The sequence below is a fragment of the Agelaius phoeniceus genome, chromosome 3, assembly GCF_051311805.1.
Source record: "Agelaius phoeniceus isolate bAgePho1 chromosome 3, bAgePho1.hap1, whole genome shotgun sequence".
In the NCBI taxonomy this organism is placed as follows: Eukaryota; Metazoa; Chordata; class Aves; order Passeriformes; family Icteridae; genus Agelaius; species Agelaius phoeniceus.
In genome coordinates, this window is record NC_135267.1 from 23,793,265 (window position 1) to 23,803,089 (window position 9,825).

The 9,825-nt window shown below is 40.2% G+C and overlaps 1 long non-coding RNA gene across 1 annotated transcript in view; it reads right to left on the reverse strand.

Annotated features, from left to right (window-relative positions):
• LOC143693691 (uncharacterized) overlaps positions 1-9,513 on the reverse strand; it is a 29,254-nt gene extending 19,741 nt beyond the window's left edge. Inside the window, exon 1 of the long non-coding RNA XR_013181627.1 lies at positions 9,346-9,513. This is a non-coding gene — a long non-coding RNA (uncharacterized LOC143693691). The remainder of the gene's footprint in view (positions 1-9,345) is intronic.
• Between the last annotated feature and the right edge of the window lie 312 nt (positions 9,514-9,825).

The following is a 9,825-nucleotide window of genomic DNA, read 5'->3' on the forward strand; positions in this document are numbered from 1 at the left end:
AAACCCTCTGACCTTTATAGGTCATCTGATCCAACTCCCCTGCAGGGATATATTCAGCTAGATCAGGTTTCTCAGACCCCCCATCGGTCCTTGAATATTTCCAGGGATGGGGCATCCACCACCTCTCTGGGTCATCTGTTCCAGTGTTTTACCACCTAGGTTGTGAAAAAATTCCTCCTTTTATCTAATCTGAATCTACTCTCTTTTAGTATAAAATCATAATCCCCTGTCACATCACAACAGGCCCTGCTGAAAAACCTGTCCCTATCTCTCTTATAGGACACTTTAAATATTGAGAGGCTGTCGTGAACGGCAGAGGAATTGCCTCACACAATATACGTGAACAGCAAATCCCAAAGTTTATTGATAGCTCACACATATTTCTATTGGTGTTAATGAAGCTTATATATATTGCAAAAGCTGAGCTCATTATTGGTTAAAGCACACTTAGATCAACCACACCTACTTCTATGCTCTAATGATTATTTTGTTTCTATGTTTACATTCTTATAGCTACTCTACCTAAGCTATCTTCATTTTCTGGCAAGCGATTTTCTCCCCCATCTTCCCGTTTCAGCGAAGGTCACTATGACCTTTGTCAGTGATTGGACATTGGTTGCTTAATCCCCAGCTTGTTTCCGCTATCCTTATCCAACGGTATCACATCGAAGTGGCCTTTCTCAGCTAGCCAATTATTCACAAAGCTCTCCACAAGAGGCCTCAATCAGGTCTCCCTTTTGATGTATTTGCATAAATGACGTACACCTTTTCCAGTAAAATTCCCTGTGCTGGGTGCATCTTTCCAATCACTTTGTCACCAGGGCCAGTAGATGTCATGCTATCCAGTTTTCCACTTCAGCTATCTCAAGGTTTCACATTAAGTAAACAATGAGAATATCTAAGGGGAAAAGCTGGATAGTTTATCTACTCACTCACCAGGAAGAGTCTCTTGCACTATGGACACAACACATATGACCTCAGCCAATGGTAATTCCATTACCAACACTTGTAAGAAGCTCATGAGAACACATTCCTTTTTTCCCAAAACTTAGCTCAGGTATTTGTGAGTCATGGAGGAACTCTTCTGAGGCCAGGGGTGGGACCTATCTCCCTCAGGTCTCAAAAAGTTAGTTTCCAAACCCTCAGCTATTTTCACTGCTTTCCATTATAGGCAGATGGGAGAAGCAAGCACATCCAGGGAGAAATTAATCTCCTCTGGAGGTAGTTAGTTAAAGTAGGTCAGAGAGATTGCATGTGTGGGTTGCTCTTCCATGAATGTAGTGGAAGCCTAGAGCAATCAGTAGAGAATTAGACAAGTAAACCTTAAATATCTCTACTAAGATGGAAATAAATTTGCCCAATATTTTTCTGTCAAACATAAACAGCTGCTACATAAAAAAAGAAGTTGTGCTCTTGGTCATAGTTTCATGACTTGGCTTGTAAAACATGCCCTGCTCCAGGGTCTCCAATGTCCCCAGAGGCTCCTCAGAGTGTTATGGTGGGTAAGTAGGTCAGCTCTCCTGCTAACGTTATACCTCTCCAGTGATAAACCTTTTGTTTCTGCAAAAACAATGTTTAAATGCTACTTCTCTAGCATCTGTTTGGCCATGATAGCAGGAGTATGGCTTGCAGTATAATATTTGTCCTTTTTAAATAGATCCATTAATTTATTCCCTGTACAGGAAACCTTTGTACAGATTCACTGCTGGAAGAAAATAACAGTTGTATAAAGGACAAATGCCTCTGAAAGGGCAGCTTGTTTTAATCCACATGCTGATCACAATACCTATGTTTCTTTTCTGTTTTAGAGACTAAGCATTATAGAAAGTACATCTAACCTGTGAGGATTGATGAGACTTTTTGGTGTTGCTTGTATAATATTTTCCCAAAAGAAAACTGTGATTTTATGTTTGGTAAAGCAAATTAAGTAGAAAGATGAGATAGAAACAATTTGGAGTCTTGAAAAATCAAAACTAATTTTACACCACTGTTTCTACCTAACTGCTCCACTTTTACTATTCTCGCCAGAATATCCTTTTTCAATCACAAAATAAACAGCTTTATGAATCTTTTAACTAAAACAATCTTAATTGTGGCTTTGTCTTTATGTATAATCCCTATTTGAAGATAGTGATAAATGACATTATTGTAGCCAAATATGAGAACTTGGCTAGTAAAATGATGGAGCTCTACTCAACAGACATGAAGAAAGAATGTATAGCTTATCCTCTAAGAAAAGCATGATATTATATTTATTCAACTTCTGTCTTATTGTCACCTTACAGTAGATTAGATCAGTCACATTTTCTTATTTGCAAAATAAATTCTGAGAACAGGTACATTTTTTGATTACAGCTTGAAACTTTTTCTTTCAAAAGTCTCAGTCAGAGTTAGAAAGGCCAATCATTTATGGAAATATCTGTGAAACAGTTCAAGTCATTTTGATAAGTTACATTTTCTAGAAGAGTGTTTTCCCTGAGTTTAATGGCAAGGGAGCACAGCTTGCTGCCTTCAGTTCAACAGGACCAGCTGGCCATTTTCTCTCCTATTAAGTGAATTGTGGGCATATTGCAGGCATGAAGACTGCACACAGCAGTTATCACCAGCTCCTCACTGTGTGTCAGCATATATTCCTAGATTTCACTCCATCAACAACATTCTTCCCTCAGGTTGTTTTTTTTAAGCTCAGATTTGAAAAGCCTGTGTTGATCTAGCAAAATTTGACACCATTAACTAACTTGGAAACTTGAGCATCTTTAACTGTAACTTTGAAGTTAAATGGCACTATATTTTTAAAAGTACATTATATTCAAGTTCTTAATTTAAAAAGACAATGTTAATGTTTTTTCTGCTTATGATAGTGTCAGTAAAACATATTTTAAAATGTATTTGGAGAAATTCTCAAATTTTATCTGAGTATACAGATAACAGTCCAAGTAAATTGCGTTTTCTAGCATGTTGAGGGCCTACTAAGTAGCACATTCCAAGACTGGATAATATTTTGATTACAGCGATACTTTTATCAGCAAGGACATTTTATGGTAGTACAGATATGAAAGAGACCAGATGTTCACCTGACCTTATCTGGTCCAACCCATGTCCAAGCTGTTTCTTGTGACAGTTCTCTGTGACTCTGGGAAGTTGTGACTCTCCTTCCCTCTCTCTGTGCTGAGATAAGCCATGGTTTTAATTCCACATCACCAAAGTCATCTTTCCAGGAGGTCTTTGGTTGAATACTTCACTTAACAACACTTGTAGCCATTGAGCTTTTACATAAACACCAAAGCTAACACTGATATAAGATTTTCTTGGCAATACAGTACTGAATTCCACCAAAAGATACCTCCAAAGTTCTCCACACACAAAACCATGCAAGCTGTTTTTCCCACAGTTTGCAGCATCCACATTCCAGAGAAACCCTAATTCCAATAAAGCTCTATTATTATTGTATAATCAAAATATTTCTCTAAACCAGAACATTTTTCAGATCTCTTCTGCACATGTCTTTAAATCATCCGGACCTTTCTCCACCTTCCCAGTCTGATCTTAGGCTCAAAATGATTTATGTTGTTATTCTGATGACAAATACTACAGCAATGAGCCAGGGCATGGATATATTTCAAGTTGAAAACCAGGAAGGAATCATTAGATACGTGAAAAATCAATTATTTGAACAAAACCACAATCATGAATGAAAAGAAAGAAACAGAAGAGAGTCAATCAATTTTAGTGACTGACAGAAGCAGTAGGATATAAGTACAAACTTATTTTTTCTATTTTGTATTTCTTATGAGAATGCAATATGCTTAAGAAATGTGTCAGTATATTTCAGTGATATACTGTAGAAGCTGTCATGCAGAAGAGGAACCCATCAGCAAACAGGACACTGGAAGTAGCAGCTAGGGAATATATTTCAGTGTTTCAGACCAAATGTGATAGAAACTCATGTGAGTAACTGAACTGACCTAATATGGTATTTGTTGATATTTCAAGCAGCTGTTGTCCAGTTTAACCAGTTCTTATATACAACCACTCACAAAAGCTGATGTCTGTCTGAACAAGTACTTGGAGTATGTCTGGTCTTCATACAGATACTCTACCCATGAACAACTGAAATTTTTATTTGTTACTCAGCATCTGCCCTTCTGGTGAGACTGCTCTGATTCTCTGATTGGAGGGCAAAAGCAAGTTCTGGATGATACAGGTGATCAGAGATGATGGTAAGGACACAGGGATCATGTCACTAATCACTCATCTCCTTTAGAAAAATTGGCAGAAGACAAATTTCCTGTGCATGGAAATAGAATCATATTTTTCTACCAGTCATAAAAGCTATGATATAAAGTTATGTGAATAAAATGAAGGACAGAAGTTGAAGGATAAATCAATAACTCACACACATCACTCACTCACACACTGCTGTCTATATAACACCAAGAGAGGGTTACATTGAATTTTCAAAGGCAACTGAGCTTCTTGCTTTCTGCAGCCAAGGCTAACGTTCCCTCTGGCAGGGCTTTTGGCCAGGGTGAGACACTGAACTCTCAGTCCCATAAAGAACACTTCTATCTCTTGAGCTGAAGGACTAACATCTTCCCTTATCAATGATGATGACAGCAGGCACATTAAAGGCTCTATCAGAAATTCAGTGCTGATTCTGGCTGGGGCAATTGAAGCTGACACTGCACCCATTGCACTGACACTGACACTGTTCTCCCCTCCCTCTATCACACCTTCCTGCTCCACTGGGGCACAGGACAGACATCCAGAGCTTGATTACCAGAGCTTACAGCCTCGTAATTTAGACAAGACCACTGCTTTAGATGTTTCAGCTGAGGTACCAGATGAAACAGGACAGCTGAGTGCACATAACCTTCTACCCCTGCTTGAAGAGGATTACCTGCTGTAATACTGATCCCCACCATGGCTTACTTTAGCAGGGAACATGTGACATCCTCCGCTCTTATCTCCCTTCTTGCTGCTTTTGATTCCCAAGTGACGTCCAGGGGTCATGGAATTAGGTGTAGTAATCAACATGGCTTCCCATTAAACCAAAGTATACAAAAGGTGAGAGGACATAGCAGTTGAGCAGAGGATGGCTGAAAGCTCCCAGTTTGGTACAGGCAGCCTCACAACAAATCTGCAATGTGGAACAGATATATTGGTGCATCAAGCAAACATGAAATATTAATGCACCTGAAAAGAACAAGCGATGACTGACAGGGAATGTAGCAAACAGTGCTGGTAATTTCTGCACCAGAAAGAGAATCTCAACCTGTAAAAAGTGCATAGCAGGGTAAGGAATTGTGGAAAGTCTTCGTAGGAGAAAACCTAAAACTGCTTGTCTTTCTTGCACTAGAAGAATGAAGGCTGAGAGAACAGGCACCTGGTTGCAAAGATCAGGGAGGTAGGAGGGCTGTCTAGGTGAAAGAACAAGTACAATCTGATCCCAAAGAAATGTAGCCTGAAAATTAAAAGATTGTAGCAAACTGCAAGAACTTTAGACATCAGCAGTGTACTCAGTCTCCATACCTGATCCACCAGATGTTGTCACTTGTGCTACAGATATCCATGTGCACTGGGAACTGGAGGGAGTTCTACAGTCCAGAATCAACATGGTTGTCCTTAGGATTCTGGAAAGACTCCAAAGCTTATAATGGGTATTAGCAATGCCATTTGACTGGGGGATACCTGTTGTTGTAAGGTCCTTTAAAGCTTCTTTTACAGCCCTGCTGTTTGGGAAATGCTGTGTGCCAAACTTACAGTAACCCTCAGAACATTTTCCAGTGCAGTGATCAGTTTAAGGCTATGGTTAAGAACTAAGCAGTGGGGTGGCAAACTTGGCTCTGATATTATTGTGGAATTAGGATCCTCCAACACGTATCAGTGTAATCACCCCAGATTGCCATCAGTGGAAAAGAAACAAAATTTTGTGGGTGTACAGCTGCAATCATTTAACTTACTGTCATGCAAGAAATACAGGCAAGTGTCAAGTAACAAAGACATCATGTGCCAAATTATGATCTCCTTAGCACTTTGGTGACTTCAGTGGACAAGAGCAGGGTACAAAAAAATTGTGCTTATTCCTGATTTTCACCTTGACCAAGAATTATTTATAGCTACCAAAGGGGAATTTAAAATTCCCTCAGTCTGAGAAATTCCTCACCAATAGCATTTTGGAAAAGCCTTCTTGTCTTTTTAGCCATTTCTTTATGAAGGATTTCATTCCAGTTTTTAAGTTATCCCACGTATCTATAGGTAGGAGTCTCTTAGAATCTGTGCTCTGCAGCATTCACCTGTCATTTTAATGGCCTACTTTTCAAATGCAAAACTGAAAATTGAAAAGAGCTGAATTTTCTGGTAATAGGCTTCATTTTCCCAAATGGTATTATGATAGATAGATTTTTTTAATGGAATTAACAATACCTTATTGAGGACAGACATCGAAATTTACATTTCCATTTACAGAAAAATTTACCAAAGAACCCTAATTTCAGGAGGGAGCATGCTGTACTGAACTTGTAAGTAACTAAGATACAGTAAGCCAAAGAAATCATGCTCCAGAAGAGGCAAAACTGAATAATCTAATATACTGATAAACCACAATATTAATACATTGAGGTGATACATTAATATAATCCACAACATAAGAAAAATAGTCTGCTAACTCCTGTACAGTTTTCTGGTGTGTTTAAAGAGGCTCTTTGGAAAGATAACAAAATATGGCAGAAATACACCACTTATTTGAAAGCATTGTGTTTTACAATATTGCTCTCCAAGGAAATTCTGTTCTGTAAATTTTGAGCTCATCTCAGAGCCAGAAGGCCCAAGTTGTGCTGGCAACTCCACAACTGTCCTTGACAGGAAAACTCATTTTGCTTCTCATGAATACGCTTTGTAAGCAGTCACCTTTCCTCCATCTTCAAAGAAAGGCTGCCACCCTTATTCCATGAGTACAGTCATCTTGATCTCTGCATGCATAATTGTTGGCTATTCCAAGACATTAGAAAGAAACAAGCAAGTTGCTGCAGAATGGCAAAATTATTTAAAGATAAATGGCAGATCCATAAAACCAGGATTAACCTGTAGTTGGATACTTTTGATATTGCTGTTATCCTGCAAAAATGTTCAGTAAGCCTCTACCTGAACACTAACTTGCAGGATTGTTGAGTAAGAAAAGCAGTAAAAACTATTTGAAAATCTTATTTAGGTACTGAATCTTTTAAAACTGCCTTTCTGGGCAGTTTGGTAATACTGTCAAGTTGCATTGTTCTTTTGCTTTAAAAGGAAAGTAGGAAGTCAGAAGTAATCCCAGAACTGCAGGTGACTTTTTCAACTGGCACCTGCACTAAATTCTTTTCAAGTCTCTTGCCAGATGTGCAAAGGTAAGCAGCATCTCAGGAAGAATAGTTTTCCTGGCAAAAAAAAAAAAAACTGAAAAAAAAACCAAAAAAAACCCCCAAGAGTTTATTTTGTGGAATACATTCTACCATTCTTTTAAGATGCATTTTCATGTCTCTTTTAGAAGCCTGTATGTTCAGTATTACCATGTGATGTACTGCAAGTCTCTGCATGATTGTTCCACACAATGAGTGCCAGTGAAATTAAAACTAGGTTCTGCTGTATCTGGTTTGGAAGTGAATATGATATGCATTTGCCACCATTTAAAATTATTTCCTACTTTTATTTGCCAGCATGTTTGTCATCATATTTCCTTTTTTGATCAAAAAGGAACCCTTTGCTCCTCAGGGCCAGACCCTCAGCTGAGCTAGTCACTCAGCAGTACATATTGGCAAGTGCTGACATTTGAAGTGCCCCTGCTGGAACATTATTTGACTAATAGAGGTGAAACCTAACACTTTGTACTTGGTGCTATAGTTCAGGATCCTTTCAATTATTTTAATCCCTGTTTGTCAGGGCTTCTTTGGAAGCAGCTTGTTGTATTTTCATCTCATCAGCACACCTGCTATTTCCATCCTTGAATATATTCTGCAGCCCACCCTGTTCTCCAATATCCTTCCCACATTTCTTCTTTGCTTGGCTCAGCAAAAGGCTTGACCCCTTCTTCTCCCATCAGTCATTTCAGCAGTCCTCACTAGGTCCCTACTCCTCAGGCTATTCCCCTCCTCCTGAGGATCTTCCCTCAAAGCAGAGGATATTGAAACAACAGTGATGCTGTGTGTGTGACCTCGTTTAAGATCTCTGCCCTCTGGGTTTTCCCCTCTGAAAAAAGATTCTCTCTTATTCTTTGAAGGTTAATTAATATTTGCACAGTTCTTTGTCCTTAACTAGCACACTGAAAGTGCCAAGTAGTATCAAAAAGTGAGGATTCCAGCCCTGGTGAGGCACAAAGTAAACATCTGTTAGATCTTTTCCAGATATGAAACATTAAATCTCTCTTTTGTCTAGTGAACCGAAGTGCCCTCTTAAAACTCCAGTTTTGCCTAGGAGAAAACCAGCTGGCAATGGAAATCCCTTTATCCTTCTCCTCACAGCAAGTTGGTAGGGGAGCAAATGAATCTCAAGCCTGTCCCCATGTTGTGTGGTGGCACAGTGGACTCAACCTCCAAGGAGCTGGGCCTGAAACTCCTGCCTGGAGCAAGTGCTGCATGTGAAACACACTGAGGATGGAGCAGAGGCCTGCCTGGGCTGTACCCCACAGCAGCTGCCCCAAGGAGACCTGCCAAACTGCACTCCCCTGAAGTCTTTACACTAGCAGCAGAGAAATCTTGTGTTCCTCATGTTAGAGCCAACTCACAACACCTTCATTTACCTCATGCCTGCTTCTGTAGGTACCTGACTTCAGCTCCCTGATCAGCAGCCATCTAATCCTGTAGGCATCTGACATCTGCAAATGCAATATTGATTTTTACTGATGTTTACCTATTTCCCTAAGCACTTCTGGTGTTGATACCAGAATTACTTCAGACTGCTTGTCTCTGGCAAAGAGATGAGAAGCCCCTCTCTAGCTCCATTCCTTGTCAGCATCCAAATCATGGGTATTTGGAAGACTATGTCTTTATAGGGTTGGCTACAGCACTGCTGTGAGGGAGTTACACCCCAAAAAGGAACATGAGTTCAGACATGCCTCCTCCTTACACATTTCCTACTTACTGCCTTTGGCTCTCTGCTCTGAGCAGGCTGGCCTCTCTCCATCCCAGTATGAGCAGCCTTGTTCTCCCACTGAATTTCATCAAAGCCCTGGACACCTGCATCGTGACAAAGTGAAATGACACTGTGTTTCTGTGAGACATGCTTGTGACTGAGCTAAAACATTTTCTGCTTCTGTTCTGGCACTTACACAGCTAGCCTGTGTCACACCCACAGCCCATTTGGATAACTCACCTCTGGAGCCCCACAATGCCTCACAGGTGAGCAGGCTTAGACCACCTCGTGCTCTGGAGCTCAGTGCACAGCCATACAGCTTTGTTCAGCCTGGTGCTGCCTTGTAAGCAGCAGGAGGAAACTGCAGACACATTGTAAGTGGCTGGCTGACTCCCACAGCCACTGAGCATCAAAGGATTTTTCCAAAGGAAGGCAGCACTGATGGTAGCAGTTGTGTTTGCTCAAATGCTTGGAGAAAGCTGGCACTAATTTTGGACCGAAGCCCAGAGAATCTTTTTAATGAGTTGCAACTTGCAATATGTCTGATCTGTGGATGAAAGCACATCCGTTACAGGGAGTAATTGTTAACAAATTTTTTTCCAAGAGAGGTTTCTGTTACAGTAGAGTCTGTCAAAAAACTAGGACCTTCCAACCTCTGAGGCTTTGAGCCTCATTATCAAGGGGGGATTTGCTCAAGTGTCTCCTCAAGAACTGAGGCAC